Genomic DNA, 20980 nt, shown 5'->3' on the forward strand with positions numbered 1-20980 from the left:
TCAAGGACTTGCATTGCAAATATCTTCATTTTTTGTTGTATGGTTAGCACTTTTGGTGTCCTGTCAATTGCCATTTTTATGATTTCCTATCATACTTTTAGAAGGCACCTTGCAAGAATTTCTGAAACCAGGTACTACTGGGAAAATGATTCCACTCTTTTTTTTGTTTTTTTCTCCATAAAATCAATCTTGACCTATGAAATTAAGTCTCTCTCTTTTTTAGCCCAATCTTTACAATCCAGCAGGTAGACGTATAAAGCTTTGTTTCTCTTTCATATCTGTTTAGTCTTGCTTCTAAGTTCTCAAATTTTTCTCTCAAGGAAGTTGTATCTTCTTGCTTTTACTCTGCAGCAGGACACTCAAATCTTAACTGTGTTAAAAGAACAAGTTGTTTTGTTTATTGGTTGGTTCTTCCCCTCATACGAAGGCCGATGTGAGTCTGAATGCCTCTCTGCCTTCCATGTAGCTGCTCTGTGATTCTGGCTGCTTTGATCTTACGCCTCTAACAACCGAACACAAGGCCTCCATATTTCCTGAAGAATCACATAGGACTTTTCACTACCACAAACCAGAGATGACACATGTCACTTCTGCCTAGAACTAATCGTATGGCTCTAGCCAACTATGAGGAGGCTGGGAAGTATAGTTTTCCCTGTTCCCAGGAAGGAAGCTCATGAGAAGGGATTTGGTGAACTCACAGCATTATCTCCACCATAGCAAGATGGCCTCCTTCTTTTCACTTCTTACTCTTTTAAGTTTTTGAGCAAACAGATTCTACAGGTAAAGCATTCCAGGTAAAAATCTTTTAAATGTCCTTGTTGCACCTAGTTGTTTAATTATTCCGATAGACAGCCAGTACTTCACTCCAACACCAGGCTCTCCCACCCCCTTGCCATATATAAAGGATTGCTGTTAGTAGGTCAGATAAGCTGATTTGGCTCTCACAGTGAAAGATAAAAAGAAACAAAACCAAAAAAAGCTGAAAGAAAATCCCTCTGCTGTCAAAGTAGGTGAACATTGCACATAATTTTTGAAATTAAACCTCATAATGGCATCATGAAGAATTAATGATAGATAAAAGAAATAATCTGAGACTTGTGCCATAATGAAGGGTGTTTATTCTAGAATACAAAAGACTGAAGAATCTATGTATTTATATGTGGTAAAGATGAATAAATATAACTGAGTTAGCATTAAGGGTTGTATCCATTTTAAGGCATGAGAATAAACCACTATAAGAGGGTCTATAACTTCCTAGGAATAAGACTTTAGACCTTCAGATTAGGTAGTTGTTTAAAAAAAACCTGGGAAGACATACTGGGAATCTCAACATATCAAATTTAAACGGGATATTGGCCTCAATAAAGAAAATTGTATTTGCTCTCAAAATTCTAATTTTTTTAAGCTACAAGTTTTGTTAATCAGCAAAACAATCACAGCCCCTTTACTTTCTATTTTCTTCTTGGAGGAATATGGCAGTTGGCTCTGAAGAAACTGTTAGAAGTTTTGTGTGGAAGGATAGAAGCCTAACACAAATGGTCAATTCAGTAAAGTTGAATGATATCATGCTCTTTTAGAACATTCCTCTCTGAATTAGGAATATCAGACAGCTTTGAGTAGCTTTTAGGGGTGTTCTTGCTGTTCCTTATAGTCTTACTGAATTTTGTACTTTGACCTTTCTTGACATATCTATCTCTCCTACCAATCTCAACAACCTAGGGAAATCTGCATGAAGAGCCCTTTCTAAATCCTACACTGGAAAACTTTCATAATGAGAAAGCATTGCACATCATTGAGAATGAGGCTATCGATCATGAAAAATCCATAACAGTAAAATAATAAGGATGATAATGCCACGCCTTTATCTCCTGGTTTTCGTGTTTTGGGACTCTTGTGGGACTCAGTGTACAAAAATAAGTATCATTTTACCGATTATTTCTGATACACTCCAATTCCCAAAGGGTTGCAATGGAGACGTACCATTTTTAAATGAAAGACAGAGCAAAATTAATATGCCTTTGAATTCAACGAAGCACTCAGGTAGGGCAAATGGCCTCCAAAGTCATTTATAGTAACACCTATTTCAAACTGTCACAAATATATATGGCACATAGAAAGAAAGCAATCTCAGGAATTGAGACCCAAATTTTACTTCTGATTCTTTTCTCATAATGAGTAATATGAACATGAAAAAGTTATTAACACACTGTAGGCTTTCCTTCACTTTTCTCATCTTAAAATTAAAAATGTGGGAAAAAATATTCTCTGATATTATTTATAGCTTCATCATTTTAAGATAAAATTTAGATTTATAAAGTTGCTTAATAGAAATCTAGTTTTTAAAATTTATTTTGTTTTATTTATTTTATTTTGTAAAGATTAGCACCTGAGCTAACAACTGTTGCCAATGTTTTTTTTTCTTCTTCTCCTCAGAGCCCCCCAGTACATAGTTGTATATTCTAGTTGCAGGACCTTCTGGCTGTGCTACGTGGGACACCGCCTCAGGATGGCTTGATGAGCAGTGCCGTGTCTGCGCCCAGGATCCAAACCGGCGAAACTCTGGGCCGCTGAAGTAGAGTGCGCAGACTAACCACTTGGCCACAGGGCCAGCCCCAAAAATCTAGTTTTTCTTATCAAGCAAGGTTAGCCCTGAGCTAACATCCATGCCCATCTTCCTCTATTTTATGTGCGACGCCTTCCACAGCATGGCTTGACACATGGTGCATAGGTCGCACGGGAGAACCCCGGGCCGCCAAAGCAGAGTATGGGAACTTAACCACTGTGCCACTGGGCCAGCCTCCCAAAAATCTAGTTTTTAAAGGAGAAAATTAAAGAGCTATATCTAGTGGGAGAAAATTATGTCATAGGTACATTTATTCATGTACATTGGAAACAATTAATATTGTTTTGTAAACACAGCACAAATGGTAAAAGTCAGTTTAGAACACACACGTTTGATCATACATGGACAAAACATGCTGTTCTTTCTCAAATTTGCACCACTAGATGGAGCCTGTGAAGGAGTGGCATTTTCGGAGATGGAACTCTGAGGATTCAGATTTGAAATGGAAGATTCCAATCCCCATAAAAATCGACATGGAATCATGTTCTTCCTTTTAGTTAAGGCACTTTACATTGGTCTTAGATAAACAGAGTGCTAAGCTGGGTTGGTCATCTATCCTACTTTTATTACTATTTTTCTTATTCCCTTTATTCTGCTTTGAAGTTAACTAGACAGCTTTTTAAATTTTCTAAACTAAAATTCAAGTAGTCTTTTATCCAAATTGTGTGATTCAGAGCAAAGAACCACAGTCTAGTTACTTAGTATTTTTCTTCAGAAAAGTGAAGTGGATGTTCTGAATTATCTCTCAGGAAAGCCATGGGGATTTAAGCAGGAAAAGAAGGAAGTTCAACAAGCCAAGATCTTGGATGGTTTTCTTTTACTCTATTTGATTACTCTATTTGATAACTCTGAGCTTCAATTTCCTCACCCATTAAATGGGAAAACTTTTACCCATCTTTTGTGGTTTTTGCAAGGACTAGATGAGGTAGCAGTGCCTTGCACACAGCAGCTGCTTAGTAAATGCCAGTTTTTCTTTCCTTTCTGAGCGTGTTTTACACCCATTGTTAAGTAATTCAAATACCCATCATAACCAAAATAAGAACTAAGATTCTAGGGGTTTTGAAATCAGACTGACTCAGGATGAATCCCACCCATCCTTAGTTGTGTGACCTTGGAGAGGTCTTAGTGTTCTCATTTGCAAAATGGGAATAATAACAGAACATGCTTACTAAATTTTTGTAGGGCTTGCATGAGATAAGCTTATAAAGTACTTAGCACAGTGTAAGCCCCGTATAAATGCTCAGTAAACATTATCATTTAAACCAGTAAAGATTGAAACAGATATTCTGATTAAGCTTATATTGATAAGAATACAGGATTTAACAAAAGACAGTAGTGGAACCACAATGTGGAGGGCCAGTTTATAATAACTATTGCTCTGTTACCTCGTAAGAACACTTTTGTGTTACTTTTAAAGAAACCAGCATGTTCAGCTGATCAGTGATTCTAAAGCTCCCGAGCTCACCTCTGCAATGTGCGCCTGTGCCCTACCACAAGCTGACCATCTCACACCCAGTACCAAACTGCTCTCAACTCTCAACGCTAGCTATCCTATTTGCTTGCTAATTTCTGCATTTATCTTGTATAAAAGAAATAAAAAGACAGCTAACTGAAGTGTTACCTCACTTCAGCGATAGCTCTGATTCTTCTCTGCCAATGTCCCTTCCTCCCAACAGATTGTCTCTACTGCCTTGGCTTCTGTCTCTTGTTTTAACTTTCTTCTTGGCTTTCTTACCAACTCAGCTCCCCACCCCCTTACACACTATTAAATGCCGTCAGTAGATGGGAGGTAATTCTCTCTTTCATCCAGCTCTAAGCACTCAAAAGAAGGAATTCATGAATTCTAAGGAAGATCCACATCAGTATCATCGTCTTCCTAATCACTAATATTTATGAAGGTTTATGATACGCCAGGATAAGCCATTTATATGTATAATCTCATTTCATTCTCACAAAAATGTTGTGAGTTAGTTATTCCTATTTCTTTTTCATAGATAAAGAGAATGAAGCTTAGAGAGGTTAATTAGTTTGCCCAAATTATACAATTAATAAGTGATGAAGACAGATTTTGAAACCACATCTGACTTCAGGGCACAAGCACAGAACCCGTGTAGTCTATTCCTTAGAACCAAAGGAATAACTCTTGTTTAGGTGTATTCTTTCAATCAAGCTTTTTCCTAGTGCCTATAAAATAGTCTTTTTTTGCAAGTTTTCATTGATAAAATAGTAGTTTCTATCGTTAGAAACCCTGCTCAGATTCTCAGCCTGTGAGATAAGCACGTCTTTAGAGAGTATTTAGTTCAGCTCTTTCAATTTTAATGCCCGAGGTCAAAGAGATAATAAACAGAGGAGCCAAGTCTTGAGTTCATGGAAATCATTGCATTTGACCTTTAATGTTTGTGCAAGAAAGCCAACTTTTTTAAAACTCCATAATTCCTGTCCATTGAAGCCAGTTTGTCTTATATTCCCTTCCAAGTTGCTGTTGTTGGGGAGGGGGAAAATCCCCCCTCCCCCACCCTTCTAGGTTTTTCTGTCTGGTCTAAGAATTAAATTGACATGAGATAGAGTAAAAGGAGAAAATCAAATTTAGCTTTTTTTGTATGGGCAATCCACATAAACGTGAGAGATTCCAATGACAGCCAGGCAAAATGAGATATATATGCCACTGGGACCAAAGAAGAAGCAGACAGGGGTCTGGGGCTTCAAAGAGAAGGAGGACAATTTATAGAAAGATGGGAAAAGCAAATGTTTGGTAAACAAGTGTTTGCCGTGCTATGCAGAGTCACAGGGACGCAGAGAGGACTTCGCTCAAACAGGCTTTGCTGAGTTTCCTCCAGTCTACACACCTACCTCATATTCTCTATAGATATGTCTAGCTATAGCTCTTCTTCTTGGAAAAGATCATTTACTGAAATCCTTTTAGGCAGTTAAGGGGGAGGTAAAACCTCTTCCTGGGTCTTCGGTTTCTTCAAAATAATCAGCCTAAAATAATCCTCATGCAAAGAGACACATTTTGGGGCGGCAAGTTTTGCTCCCTTACACTGTAAAAAGTGCCATGCCCCAGCAAATGACTAGCTGGACCCTCTCCACAACTTCCAACTCCCCACTTCCAACATAGCTGCTAATGGACTCTGATGTCATAAATTTTATTTTCACTTCTTGTCAATTTTCTATGAACTAAATTAACCCTAAATTGGATATGGTATATTCATGTGGGTCTCTTCTTCGTAGACTCTTACCCTGGCACTACTTAGTGATTCCTTTGGCTCTACTGACAAATCAGAAAGTTCTTCCTAAATCCTACCCCAGAGTAGTTCCTGCGTCATCAAGCAATTACAATTGTCTTTTCTTAATCTCTCATTATTTGTTATTCTCATCACAGTTAAGGAAGACTGTAGAAGCCATATTATCATTTGACAATTTTAATAACACAGAACACAATGAGATCAGTGATATATCATATGGAGGAAATGTTCTGGTTGAAGCAACCCATCAAATAAAAGACTGGAGGCCCTTCCTGTGTAGCAGCAACACTATTATTGGGGGCTTTCTGGGTTATTTTTGGTGAGGAAGATTAACCCTGAGCTAGCATTTGTTGCCAATTTCACTCTTTATCTTTGTGCTTGAGGAAGTTTGTCCCTGAGATAACATCTGTGCCCATCTTCCTCTATTTTGTATGTGGGATGCCACCACAGCATAGCTTGATGAGCCATGCATACCCCAGACCCCCAGGATCTGAATCTGCAAACCCCAGGCCCCCAAAATGGATCACATAGCTTAACCATTATGCCAATGGGCCTGAACCCGCTATTACTATTTTTTTATGAACTACATAAGTGAGAAACTGCAAATTTCTCCAGAAGAGAGGAGAATATAACTGATTTAAAGATGCTTTCCTTCTTTCTTTTAGGTACTCTGCTGCCTTTGAGCACAGTCTAGCAAAAGGTTCAAGACCAAGAGTGGTATGTCTGAAATGGTGACATATATGGTAAAGTTTTGATGAGCGGACATGTTAGCAATTAGAGTGTCTATCCTCAGTCATTTTTCTGCTTTCTTTTTTCCCAAAACAAAGAACAAGAGTGATAGAATTAGATTAACATATCAACTCCAATTCCAAAGGAGCAACACCCAGGAAAATTTACTCTGCAGATAATTTGTTAAGCCATGATTTCATTTCATGTTTGTTCTTTAAATCTATTGATCCTTCTATCAATTACTCAGGATGTGAATTATTCTAATCACCAGTACAGACTAATAACCAATATAGATTAACATTCTAAAGTTTCTCATCTCTTCCTAAGAGTTGTGTCCTTTTGCTTCATATGTATGGTGTTGAAATTTTAGGGAGAGATTTGGTTTCTTTTGAATAGTATTTCTAACAGGTAATTGAATGAATCAATCAAAAGACAATTTCTTCTTGACATAGTTGTCACTTTGGTCAATAAAAATAAATTTTTACAATCTTAAGCAATTAATTTGATCAAATAGTTGTTTTTTGGTGTGTCTAGTTTTAGAAATACAGCCTCCTTTAATCTACTTACTTTAAACTAAGGATGTATTTATATAGAGGATATAAAAGAAATATGTGATGTGGCTTCTTGTCCTCCAGGAACAGACAATCTTCATGACAGAGGAAAGCTTGCATACACTTAGAAGGTGGTATATAGAGGAGTATTAATTTCAACATTTGACTCCTAGACTATATAATACAAACAAGTGATACACACCCCCGTGGACCTGGCATACTAAGACAATTATTAAGTTGTTAGAATCAAGTAAAAAGAGATTAAAAAGGGCCAGATGAAATGTGCAAGAATGGACTATACTTGGTTGGATGACTCCTCCATAGCTGGGTTTGCAGTTATTATAGTATAATTGCTATCAAAATGAATATGAGAAAGTTGTGCTTGGAATAAGATTGATAATAACTATTGTTATTTGAACCTCTCCATCCTTATGAATTCCATTATCTTAGAAAGTTGTACCATTTTTTAACAGAGAAAAGATATAACATAACTTCAAAATTAACCTACAAGTTAACCTCAAGTGTCATTACAAAGTTTTCAACTAAATTTTAAAATTATATATTTAGGTCTTGTAATCCACTTTTTGATTCTTATTATCTTATCTCCTATTCCATTTTGTGTGTTGCATTATTTATTTGGCCTTATATTTTCTATTGATGTTATATATTACTCAAAAACAAACAAAATGGGAAGCCATTTCAAAAATAAAAAATAAAAGGAACATGAAAACTATTTGAATTGTAGCTAAGAATGTAATAATGTATAAAGGAGCTAATATAGAAGCTATACACAGAAAGACCACAGTGTGGCATCCTAGCATCATGCACGACATCATGAAACTACATCTAGAAGCATAATCACAATCTAATGAACACTAGCTTAAATGATTGTAGATTGTTTCTTCCAAGGAAGTTATCACGAGAAACAAGGGTTTAAGCCCTATGCTCAGTTGTGTACATGTTTGATTTTCCCTGATTCAAATCTAGTTTTATCCTTCCTATGGCAACTGCCCTTTGCTCCTAGTCAAACCTCCCCTTGTCTAAAATGAAAACCTAATCCTATCTAATTCTCAAGATAGCTATGTATCAGCTCACCGTTGAACTTCTTGAGCAAATATCCTTCATTTGTAAAATTCACTTTGTAACTGCTCTTCAACCAATAACAGTTTGGTTTCCAGTGAGAGCCATCTGTTAAAACTTGTTTTCAATCAGCCTTAAAATGAGCTTGTATTTGACACTACTGTTCATCCTTTTTTGGAAACTTTTCTGTTCTGATTTGGTGACATTATTCTAAATTTATTTTTACCGTTAGGTTGTTACTATTTAATCTATTTTACTAGTTCTTTCTCAATTCCTTCTTTATATGATGGTGCCCTTTAGAATTTTGCAACCAAAAGGACTCATCAGTTAGTAAGTCTTATTTACAGAAACCCAGAGAATATATTTTGTTAATTCTTTACTTCAAGTTCAAGGGAAACAGTCCAGACAATACAGATTTCATGAGATAATGGAGTTTGGAGAGTGAATAATTTGTCCTTGAGTTCCCTCTAAGAATTAAAATGTTTGTTCTTGAGACTCAGAGCACAAGATGCAGATGACAGAGAGCTTCCCCTTCTGATTTTTTTTTCTCAGGCCCATCCACAGACCTTTATCTTCTTAACTCCTCTGGCCCCTACTTGTCTCTTCTTGTATCTGATCTCTGTGAGAGGGCAGTAATTTTCTGCCCTTTTAAATTCTGCTGTTGGATGGAGGGAGAGAAGGACCTTAGATCCTACATGTGGAGGCAGAAAGGAATTATGAAGAGGAAAAGAATTCAAAGTGATGTACTGTCTTAGGTCAGATTCTTTAGAAGCCAAAATTGAAATGGGAATGTTTTCAATATATTCACTGAGGAATTTTCCTGGGAGTGGGGTGGGTGAGGGAAGCAGGGTAGGGCAAGGAATAAAGTCAAGGAAGAATATGGTCTCCCATGGAAACTAGCTTAGTCTGACCTCACAGAGAAAGCTCTGGAATACCAATTGCTCCACCAAGTCCCACTTGAGACCAGGAGGCCATACTTTCATACCCTCATGTTAGAGAGTTGCTGCCCAGGGCAATTATCTAGAGAAGAAGGCAGCTGTGAGGGCTAGCAGCCAATATTCCCAACAACTGGATGGTGGGAACCCTGGTTGGTAAAGGGAATTAGGGAAGGGCTCCCACAACGCTCACTCCCTTTAGCCTTCAGATGGAGGATCTGAGAGTATATCATAATTTTTCACTACAAATTTTAACCCTTGCTACTATGTTAGGGCTAGACAAGTATCTATCTTCATCTCAGTATTGAGTCACATTAAAAAGACCTCATTCAAGTATGGAAAACAAATAATAGCAACTCTCCAGAAGAGAAAGCTGGAAGACAGCACCTTAAGCAAGCGATTAAGTTATTATTACCAGTATGAACACCTGGTGCTATCACATGCCCCCTGATAAGATAGAAGCTCTTCACCTCTGTGGTATTCTTTCCAAATATCCATACCTCCAGTTTAATCGTAAGAAAACATCAAACACAAATTGAAAGGTATTCTGTAAAATACCTGACCTGTACTCTTCTAAAGTATCCAGATAGTGAAAGATAAGGAAAGACTGAGGAACCCTCACAGATTAGAGACTAAGAAGTGACAACTAAATGCAATGTGGGATCTTGTATCGCATCCTGGAACAGAAAATGAACATTAGTGCAGAATTCTAATTCTGGTTAGTGGAACATTCTAGGGAAATCTGAATAAATCCTGTAGTTTATCTAAGAGTATGATAGCAATGTTAATTTCTTAGCTTTGATAATTGTACTATGGCTGCATAAGATGTAGACATAAAGGAAAGCCAGGTGGCAGATGTACAGGCACACTCTCTACTTTCTTTGCAACTATTCTCAAATCTAAAATTATTCCAAAATTAAAAGTTAAAAAAAAATCTTATTCTATTTCCTCTGACTCAGAAGTACAGCATTGGGACTGCGGTGAAGAAAAACCTGCCATTTTATTCATGCTTGAAAAAGTTGATGAAATAATATTCCTTATGGACAATGAAAAATTAATAACATAAAAGAATATTTACATCATTCATAACTTCTATGCTAAATATTCAGCGAGGTGGATTACTAGAATTAAGGAGACTGATGAAAGAAAATCATGTAATAATTATAACTCTTTCATAAAAAGGATTGTAAGCTACTCCCAAACTTTAAATTCTCCAATTCTGTGACTCTCCCTATTAAAAGAAAATAAAAGTTACAGAGAAAAGGGAAAATGAGTTTTATCTTAATACTTTGTTGATTCTATAATTATATTTTTCTTCCTTTTTCCTTTAGAAAGTCAATTCATAACAAGTTTTATTTAGCTTGTTTTCTATACTTTTATTTTTTTTTACTCTTTTCTCTTATGTCCACTGTTTCTTATTCTATGATATAATGACCAACAGGGATTACTATTTTCATACGTTAAATTTTGTTTGACATTAGAAAATATCAAAATGCCATTATGAATCATTATGAAAGTTTGTAATGCTTCCTGGCATTCATTAATTACTGATAATATTTACTTGGATTTTAATAAAAAATTTATACAGGGCCGGCTCCGTGGCTGAGTGGTTAAGTTCGTGCGCTTTGCTGTGGCAGCCCAGGGTTCGAATCCTGGGTGCAGACATGGCACCGCTCATCAGGCCACGTTGAGATGGCGTCCCACATCCCACAACTAGAAGGACATACAACAAAGATATACAACTGTGTACAGGGGGGGTTTAGGGAGATAAAGCAGAAAAAAAAAAGATTGGCAACAGTTGTTAGCCCAGGTGCCAATCCTTAAAAAAAAAAAAAGGAAGATTGGCAACAGTTGTTAGCACAGGTGCCAATCTTTAAGAAAAAGAAAAAATTTATAGCCTAATGGATCTCATGGAAATCAGGAGCATTAGTCCTGGTGAAAGTTTGATCAGTGCTTCTTAAATGGCAGTAAGTTTGGATAGACAAGATGTACAGTGTGCAAAAACTTATAAAAACAAGTTATTTATGTAGATTAATGTTTATATAACCAAGATAAAAAAATAAATAAATGACAAGCAACAGGATTTATTGGAGTCTATGAGGAGGCCATTTGGTGTAAAACTTGTTTTCCCAAAAAGGGCCTAATGTGGCCCTTGAGCATGCATTGTATATCTGCTTCAAGTATTTACTATGTCCCAAAGACAAGAACAGTGCCCTTAAAGATAAGGATGTGACTTCCCCCACATCAGGATTTCCTTAAGGATAAGCATGTCTCGCTAAGCTAGAAATTGATTGCTGATCTGCTGTGCTCACCTTGTGACCACCCACATCAAGACCCAAGATCACTGACCTGCTGTGTTCATGGAATTGCAGAAGTGTTGTGCTGGCAAAGCAATCTTGTGACTATTGTAAAAGGGACATTCCAATCATATATGATACATACTCTTTGACAGTATGTAAGCACTCTGTACACCCCCACTTCTTTGGAGTGCTCCATTACTTTGTGATAGGACTCTCCCAGACTATACGGTCCTCAGGTCTGCCTTGTAATAAACTCACCCCAATTTTGATTTATATATTGGTTATGGATTACTTGTGTTGACAAGAATCAGAGATTCAGGATTGTAAGGAAATTTTAGGGATCTTCTTTCTGATTTGATTACTCTCTTTAGCAATTCTTTGTCTAAAATAGTATATATTTTACTAATTTATGCTTTTTAATGTCTATCTCTCCCATTCAATGAAAGAAAGGACTTTTATTTTGTTCTGTTTGCTTCTATATTGTCAGTGCTGACAACTCCAGCATATGCAGTAGACGCTCAATGAATATTTGTTGGAAATTAATCAATGAGTAAATAAATGAATTAAAGGTATCTATATCTGTTGATCATCCACAATTTAGATTTCCTATGCCATATTTCAAGTAAGCCTACATTTAAAAACTTCCAGTGATAAAAAAGTATATATGTACAAAAATATTTTTTAATTCTATGTAGAACTGTAATAAGATTCTATTAAGACAAACATGAGTTGAAACATCTTTATCGAATGTGAGTAATTTCTTGCCTTCAATTTATTTCAAATATGTGTATCCCAAATATACATATATATTCTAAATGTATATATATTCTGAATATATACTTTCCAAATGTATATATAAATATTCCAAATATATATATATTCCATATATAGCATATGTGATATATATCAAAATATTACAGCAACCAGGTTGGAGCTGGTCTAACAGCCAATTTATAATTTCACCTTAAATATTGTTGTGTATAGTGCACAATTTTATAGTACTTTCATAGTATTTTCTCACATGATTTAAGGAGAGAGATGAGCTAACAGAAGAGTGTAATTAAGGAGACTATGGACATATCTTTGACTAAATTCCTTGTAGAAGTACAGAGAAGGTAAAAAGTCTCACAATTCCTTTTTCTTTTACAAATAAGGAGAGGCCAGATATATATCCCGGATATACACAATCTTTTGAGGCAAACCAACAGAGTGACGGTCAAGATTCAAGTCACACCATATTTAGACCCAGTCCTGGAAAATGACACTCTAAGTAACAACCTAATCTTCCTATCTATTGTTCTGAGGATGCTTGTACAAAAGATAATGCCTGCAAAGGTGCTATGAAATGCTGTGGTACCTCTATGTGCGGCCTGAGGTACAAACATCCTCTTATGGTTAACCCTGTCATTTTCAATCCACCTCCGCAATCTGAGGCATATGTGACCTTCTCATATGTGACTTTCTTATCTTAAAATACCTTCTGCATCTTTTGTCTTATATTATAACCCAGAGTCATATATTAAATCCAATTATAACTATAGTATAGAATTTATAGTTAGAGTAGTCTAGAATTTGGACCACTTTCTCCATGGTATATAAAAGGGCAATGCCATCTCAGAAGAACATTCTATGTATATTCCACCTGATTTTTCTTATTTGTTCATTCATTCATTTGTCTAACATTTATTGAATACCCACAATATGCCAGGCACTGAGAATACAGTGATGGACAGGACAAATGCAACCACTTCACTCATGCAGTTGATGATTTTAGCAATGTTCTTTATCCTTCACTAAGCAACTAGGACTTTTCCTCTCCTTTGTGTTTCCTACTGCTCCTCTTCCTTTTCCACGGCAGCATAAATTCCACCCAATCTGAGAGTCAGAGGTGAGTTTTCAAGTCTTGGTTGAATTATTTCTTTTTCTGTTTCCACCCTGAAGGCCTCCCTTTTCCCTAGTCCCAGAGATTGGATGGAGAAATGGTTTCAGAAGGAGGTATCATTGAGATTTTTTTATGACTCATCTCTGCCAAGATATTTCCCTCTCAAGTATTCTTCTTAAAATCCCCATGTCATTAAGTGCTTAGCATCATCTATATTAGGGTCCTATGTCCAATTTGTGTATTTACTTATTTTTGAGTTCTAAGGGTACTGGGAGTAACCAGACTGCGAAGCATATGATTTCTGCTGTCCAGATGGGGATCCTCGGGACCAGTAGGGGATTCCCAAAGTTTATGTAGAATATGAACTCTAAGAGATTTGGGATTTGGGGACATTTTGGAAGGCATACATCTCAATTTGACCAGGATGCCTATAGATAATTCTGAAAGTTCACACACTGTCCAGGTTCTTTGTTTCTGTTTTGTCTTGTGACGTAGCTGGTGTTATTTTAATCTTTCTTCTTCTATTGATCTAATCTTTTAATGTTTGCTTTGGAAAACATACAGAAGAAATCCAAGGCACTGACATTTATCTATTTGCCTAAGTTAAAACATGTAATAGATCAGTGAGATCATGAGAGTCACACCTTATGATGTCCACTTCAGTATGATGAATTTTTCCCATTTGCGTAGTTTGAAACTTAATAATTTAAGAAATATTTAATGAACCCTACCTTTTACACAGACATGATCTATAATACGGCATGACAATGTTGAATCATATCCATAGTAAGTTGTATGAATTCAGAGAACAAAGAGATCTCTGTATAAGCTATAGCTGACTATCTTGGCAAAAGTTCTAATTTGTTTTATATTTTATCTAACAATGGGGAAGAATGAACTCTAGGAAGAGAAATTGCACATAAATATCTACTAGTATGTTTCTTTTATGACTTTTCAAGGAAAACTTCGTTGAATCTTAAAATAATTCTGTGAGGTAAATGGGCCATTCACTGATAACAAAACAGAAGAAAAAAAAATATGTTTACTAAAAGTTCATGGCCAAACTTTGCATATAGCTCAGCCTTTGCTATGTTGCACAAGACTTGCATTCAATATACTTCTCTGCAAAGCTGTAATTCTGATTTTGCTTTACTGAGTCAAATAGGAAAGAGATCCTTGCATTTCTATAGCACTGAGGTGAAAGTGAGCTCATAGCTGAGGGAAGAGATGCAGCTAATCTTGCTTCCAGTCTCTAATTGGCCCTAAACATGGTGGACCTTAGACGTCTTGAATTTTGAGCTGTAGGTTGATGATAATGCTAGTGAAGAATTTAAATTAGCTATCAATTAAAATTAAAAAAATAAGATAATTTATTTTATTTTGAATACAACAAATAATACAAAAATTCATTCCTAGTGTAAAAATGATTTTAACAACGACTGATAAAGTTAAAATCCCTCCTTGGTTTACTCAGAAGTATCTACTGTAATCTGTTTGATTTATTGTCCAAACAGGCCTTTTTTGTGTGTGTGCATTCATGTACATGAACATTTATAAACATAGAGTGTTGTTTTGTTTACTTATTCAAGCATCCATTGTATATCATAGTGGATCTATTGTTTTGCTGTTTCAGATTCTCTCTTAACAATATATCTTGGAGATAATCTCATGTCAGTTTATACAGAAATATCTCATTTTTTAAAAACTGCTGCTTAAGATTTCATTCTGTGGACATATTATAATTAATTCCAACATTTCTCTACTGGGGGTCATTTACATTACCATAATTTTTTTTTGCTGTCATAAATAACATTAGCGAGTATCCTTGTATATACCTGTTTTATTCTTATTTAGATATAGTAAGGCCAAGAGCTCAGGAGATGATTACCATTGGAAGATAGTTATACTCACAGATCCCAAGAGGAGAAGGCAAGCTTTGCCATGGGTGCCACTTGGGGAAGCACTGGAGTGGGTCAGGAGGCAGAGGGAGAGCGGGACTGTAGGCCAGAACCTTTATTGTGGTTTAAGCAGGAAGGAATGGATATTGCAGGGTAAGCAGGTTTAGCATAGGCTAGTTTGAATAATTTTAGCAGCCTCAGGGGCATAGAGGCTGTCTCTAATTGTCTGGTACTTGGCCTTGGGGTGATTAGGGTTGGTAGATAGTGACCCTGAGTGTCAGAGCCTGATGAAGGAGGTGGTTGGGAGTATGGGCTCTGGGTTGGTTTGTATTTGAAAAGCATGCTCAGTGGGCTGGGTGAGTTGTTTACTATTACTAGGAATTTGCTTACTCTGGGAGGGACAGTTCCTCCAGGGTGGGTAAGTCCCCAGATGTCAAAGCATCACACTACAGAAAATAAAATATCTACTATTTAAATATCCTTCTGTTTTATCTCCCTGTGCTAGCTTCTAACAGATTACACAAGAGAAAACAGATTAAGACTATTCTGTGTTAATCATATTAAACAAATACCTCGTAACGATTTTGAAATTTTATATATAAGACTCAGTTACGAAGGGAGTTGGATAATCTCCATATTTGGAAATGAGATTGAATCTAAAATGAAACCCTGCTCCCAAAGCAAGGGGATGAAATGTGATCTCTCGAGGCACTAGAGATTAGCATGCTCTGTGATTCTTCACGTTCTTATCAATAAAACAGGAAAGAAGGTCATAGAGAAACCAAGCCCATATAGGTGATGGAGCAGATTCAACTTGGTCAACTGAGCAAACTAATATTTCTTGATGCATGGTATTCAAAGAATAGATGGTTTAAGATATTAAATCACTTTCCCTTCTGGTAACCACCAATCGTATCTCTGTATCTCTGTGTTTGTTTGTTTTTGTATCTTCTATTTATGAGTGAGATCATATGGTGTTTGACTTGCTCCCTCTGACTTATTTCACTTAGCATAGTGTCCTCAAAGTCCATCCATTTTGTTGCAAATGGCAAGATTTCATCTTTTTGTTACGGCTGAGTAGTATTGCATTGTGTATATATACCACATCTTCTTTACCCATTCATCCCTTAATGGGCACCTAGTATGCTTCCAAGTGTTGGCTATTCTGAATAATTCTGCAAAAATTAGCTGCCCATAGATGTGCAGGTTTATTTCTGGGCTTTTGATTCTGTTCCGTTGATCTATGTGTCTTTTTTTGTGCCATTACCATGCTGTTTTGACTACTATAGCTTTGTAGCATATTTTTAAATCAGGGTGTGTGATACCTCTAGCTTTGTTCTTTTTTTCTCAGGTTTCCTTTGGCTATTCCACATCTTTTGTTGTCCCATATAAATTTTAGGATTCTTCGTTCTATTTCTGTGAAAAATCTCATTGGAACATGACATTGATATGTATTGCATTGAATCTATAGACTGCTTTAGGAAGTATGGACATTTTGACTGTGTTAATTCATTCAATCCAAAAACACAGAATATCTTTCCATTTCTTTGTGTCTTTTTCTTTCAACCATGTTTTACAGTTTCATTGTACCTTTTTGGTTAAGTTTATTCTTAGGTATTCTATCCTTTTTGTTGCAATTTTAATTTTAAATTTAAATTTTAAATGTTTTAAATTTTTAAATTTAAATGGGATTTCATTCTTAATTTCTACTTCTGCTACTTCACTGTTAGTGTATAGAAATGCTACTGATTTTTGTATGTTGATTTTGTATCCTGCAATTTTACCATCTTTATTTATTATTTCTAAAAGTCTTTTGATTAATTCTTTAGGGTTTTCTACATATAAAATCATGTCATCTGCAAATAGTGACAGTTTCACTTCTTCCTTTCCAGTTTGGATCCCTTTTATTTCTTTTTCTTGCCTGACTGGTTTGGCTAGGACTTCCAATACTATGTTAAATAAGAGTGGCGAAAGTGGACATCCTTGTCTGTTTCCTGCTCTTAAAGGGATAGCTTTTGGTTTTCTCCACTGATAATGATATTAGCTGTGGGTTCGTCATAAATTGCTTTTATTATATTGAAGTACTTTCCTTGTATACCCATTTTATTCAGAGTTTTTATCATAAATGGTATCTTGTCAAATGTTTTCTGTACCCATTGAGGTGATCGTGTGATTCTTATTCTTCATTTTGTTAGTGTGGTGTAACATGTTGACTGATTTGTGGATGTAGAACCATCCCTGCATCCCTGGAATAAATACCACTTTATATCTTCTCTTTAATGTATTGTCGTATTCGATTTGCTAGTTTTTTGTGGAGGATTTTTGCATCAGTGTTCATCAGTGATATTGGCCTGTAATTTTTTTTTGTTTTGTATTGCCCTTTTCTGGCTTTGATATCAGGGTAATGTTGGCTTCATAGAATTACGTATGTTCACCTCCTCTTCAATTTTTTGGAAGAGTTAGAGAGGGATAGATCTTAAGTCTTCTTTGAATATTTGGTAGAATTTGCCAGGGAAGCTGTCTAGTTCTGGACTTTTATTTTTTGGGAGGGTTTTGATTACTGTTTTGATCTCTTTACTGGTGATTGGTGTATTCAAATTCTCTATTTCTTCTCGATTCAGTTCTGGAAGGTGGTATAATTCTATGAATTTATCCATTTCTTCTAGATTATCCAATTTATTGGTGCATAGCTTTTTGTAGTATTCTCTTATAATGTTTTGTATTTGTGAGATGTTCTCCTCTTTCATTTCTGATTTTATTTATTTGAGCCTTCCCTCTTTTTGTCTTGGTAAATCTAGCTAAAGGTTTGTCAATTTTGTTTATCTTCTCACCGAACTCACTGTTAATGTCATTGATTTTTTTCTATTGTTTTTTAGTCTCTGTTTCATTTATTTCTCCTCTGATTTGTATTATTTCTGTCTTTACTGATTTTGCACTTTGTTTGTTCCTCTTTGTCCATTTCCTTTAAGTATACTTTTACATTGTTTATTTGAGATTTTTCCTGTTTGTTGAGGTAGGCCTGTACTGCTATAAACTTCCCTCTTAGAACCACTTTTGCTTGATCCCATAAATTTTGGCATGTCCTCTTATCATTTTAATTTGTCTTCAAGTATTTTTTGATATCTGCTTTGATTTCTTCATTGACATGATTGTTGTTCAGTAGCATGTTGTTTACATTCCACATATTTGTGGCTTTCAATCTTCTTAAATTTATTGAGATTTGTTTTGTGGCATAATATGTGATTTATCCTGTAGAATATTCCATGTGCATTTGAAAAGAATGTGTATTGTGGGGCTGGCCTGGTGGCGCACCAGTTAAATTTGCATGTTCTGCTTCTTGGCGGCCCAAGATTAGCTGGTTCAGATCCTGGGTGTGGCCTTGGCACCACTAAGCAAAAGCCATGCTGTAGTAGGTGTCCCACATATAAAGAAGAGGAAGATGGGCACGGATGTTAGCTCAGGGCCAGTCTTCCTCAGCAAAAGAGGAGAATTGGCTGTAGTTAGCTCAGGGCTAATCTTCCTCAAAAAAAAAAAAAAAGAATGTGTATTGTGTGGTTTTTGGATGGACTGTTCTTTACGTCTGTTAAGTCCATCTGGTCTAATGTGTCATTTAAGGCCAATGTTTCCTTATTCATCTTCTGTTCCGATAATCTATCTATTGATGTAAGTGGAGTCTTAAAGTCCCTTGCTATTATTGTTTTTCTGTCTGTTTCTCCTTTTATGTCTGTTAATAGTTTCTTTATATGTTAGTTGCTTGCATGCTGAGTGCATATATATTTACGAGTGTTATATCCTTTTGTTGGATTGTTCCCTTTTCATTATTTTGTACTCTTCTTTGTTTCTTGTTACAGTTTTTGTTTTAAAGTCTATTTTGTCTGATATAAGTATTGTTACCCCAGCTTGCTTTTTTTTTTTTGCCATTTGAATGGAGTATCTTTTCCTTCCCTTCCTTTCAGTTTGTGAGTGTCTTTAGGTCTGAGTTATGCCTCTTGTATGCAGCATATATATGGGTCTGTGTTTTTTAAATCTAATCAGTCACCGCATGTCTTTTGATTCCAGCAGTTAGTTCATTGACATTGAAAGGAGCTATTAAGTATGTACTTACTGACGTTTTGTTACTCTTTTGGGGTTTTAGTAGTCTTTTCTGTTCCTTTCTTCTTCTTTCTTCTTTTGCTTTCTTCCCTTGTGGTTGGATGGCTTTCTTTAGTGTTATTTGCAGGTTCCTTTCTCTCTCTTATTTGTGTTTTTATTATAGATTTCTGGTTAATGATTACCATGAGGCTTTTATATAATAACAAGTATATAACAACCTACATTAAGTTGATTGTCTCTTACTTTTGACCTCTTGCTAAAAGATATACTCTTTTACTCCCCTCCTCTCACTTTGTATGTTTTTGATATTATGTTTAACTTTTTGTGCATGTGTATCTATTACCCTCTTAGAACTGAAATAGTTAATTTTAGTACCTTTGTCTTTTGATCTTCATAGGTGGTTGATCTGCTACCTTTACTGTATATTTGCCTTTACCAGCAATATTATTGTTCTTTTTTTTTTTAATTTTCTTGTTCCTATTTGTGGTCTTCTCTTTCATAATTAAATAAGCCCCTTTGACACTTCTTGTAAAACAGGTTTCTTGGTATAAACTCCTTTAGTTTTCCTTTTCCGGGGAGCTCTTTATCTCTCCTTCCATTCTGAATGATAACTTTGCTGGGTAGAGTATTCTTGGCTGTACATTTTTTTCCTTTTAGGACTTTAAGGATATCGTGCCACTCCCTCCTAGCTTTTAAGGTTTCTCTTGAGAAGTCAGCTGATTTCCCTTGTATGCAACTTGTTGTCTTTTGCAGCTTTTAGGATTTTCTCTTTATCTTTAATTCTTGAGATTTTAACTATAATGTGTCTTGGTGTGGGCCTTTTTGGGTTTATCTTGTTTGGTGCTCTCTATGCTTCCCGTACCTGGATGTCTGTTTTCTTCTTTAAGTTAGGAAAACTTTCAGCTATTATCTCTTCAAATAGATTCTCTTCCCCTTTGTCTCTCCTCCTTCTGTGACATGTACAATATGAATGTTAGCACACTTGATGCTGTCCCAGAGGGCCCTTAGACTGTTCTTATTCTTTTTACTTCTTTTCTCTTTTATCTGTTCAGTTTGGGTGATTTCCTGTAGTCTTTCATCCAGCTTGCTCATCCATTCTTCTGTATCATCTACTCTGCTATTGATGCCCACTAGTGAATTTTTCATTTCCATAATTGTATTCTTGATTTATGTTTAGTTCTCTTTTATATTTACAGTTCTTTGTTGAAGTTCTCACTGAGTTCATCCATTCTTCTCCCAAGATCAGTGAGCATCTGTATGACTATTAGTTTGTATTCTTTATCAGGTAGATTATCTCTGTTTTGTTTAGTCCTTTCTCTGAGGATTTGTCTTGTTCCCTTATTTGGAACATATTCCTTTGTCTCCTCATTTGACTTCTTTCTCTGTGCTTATATCTATGTTTTAGATAGGTCAGCTTCATCTCCTGATCTTGGAGAAGTGGTCTTATGCAAAAGATGACTTATGAGGCCCAGCACTGTGCTTCCCTCTCTTCACCAGTTCCAAATGTCCCAGGTGGGTTCCCTGTGTGGACTCTGTGTATCCCTCCATTCTGGTCAGGTTGCACTTGCTGCAGGTGCCTGGGGAGGCTAGGCGGCCCTGGCCAGCTGGTTGTAAGGCTCAGCTGTGTGTGGTTTCTATGGTGCCT

This window comes from Equus przewalskii, chromosome 5 (genome assembly GCF_037783145.1).
Source record: "Equus przewalskii isolate Varuska chromosome 5, EquPr2, whole genome shotgun sequence".
NCBI classification, from domain to species: domain Eukaryota; kingdom Metazoa; phylum Chordata; class Mammalia; order Perissodactyla; family Equidae; genus Equus; species Equus przewalskii.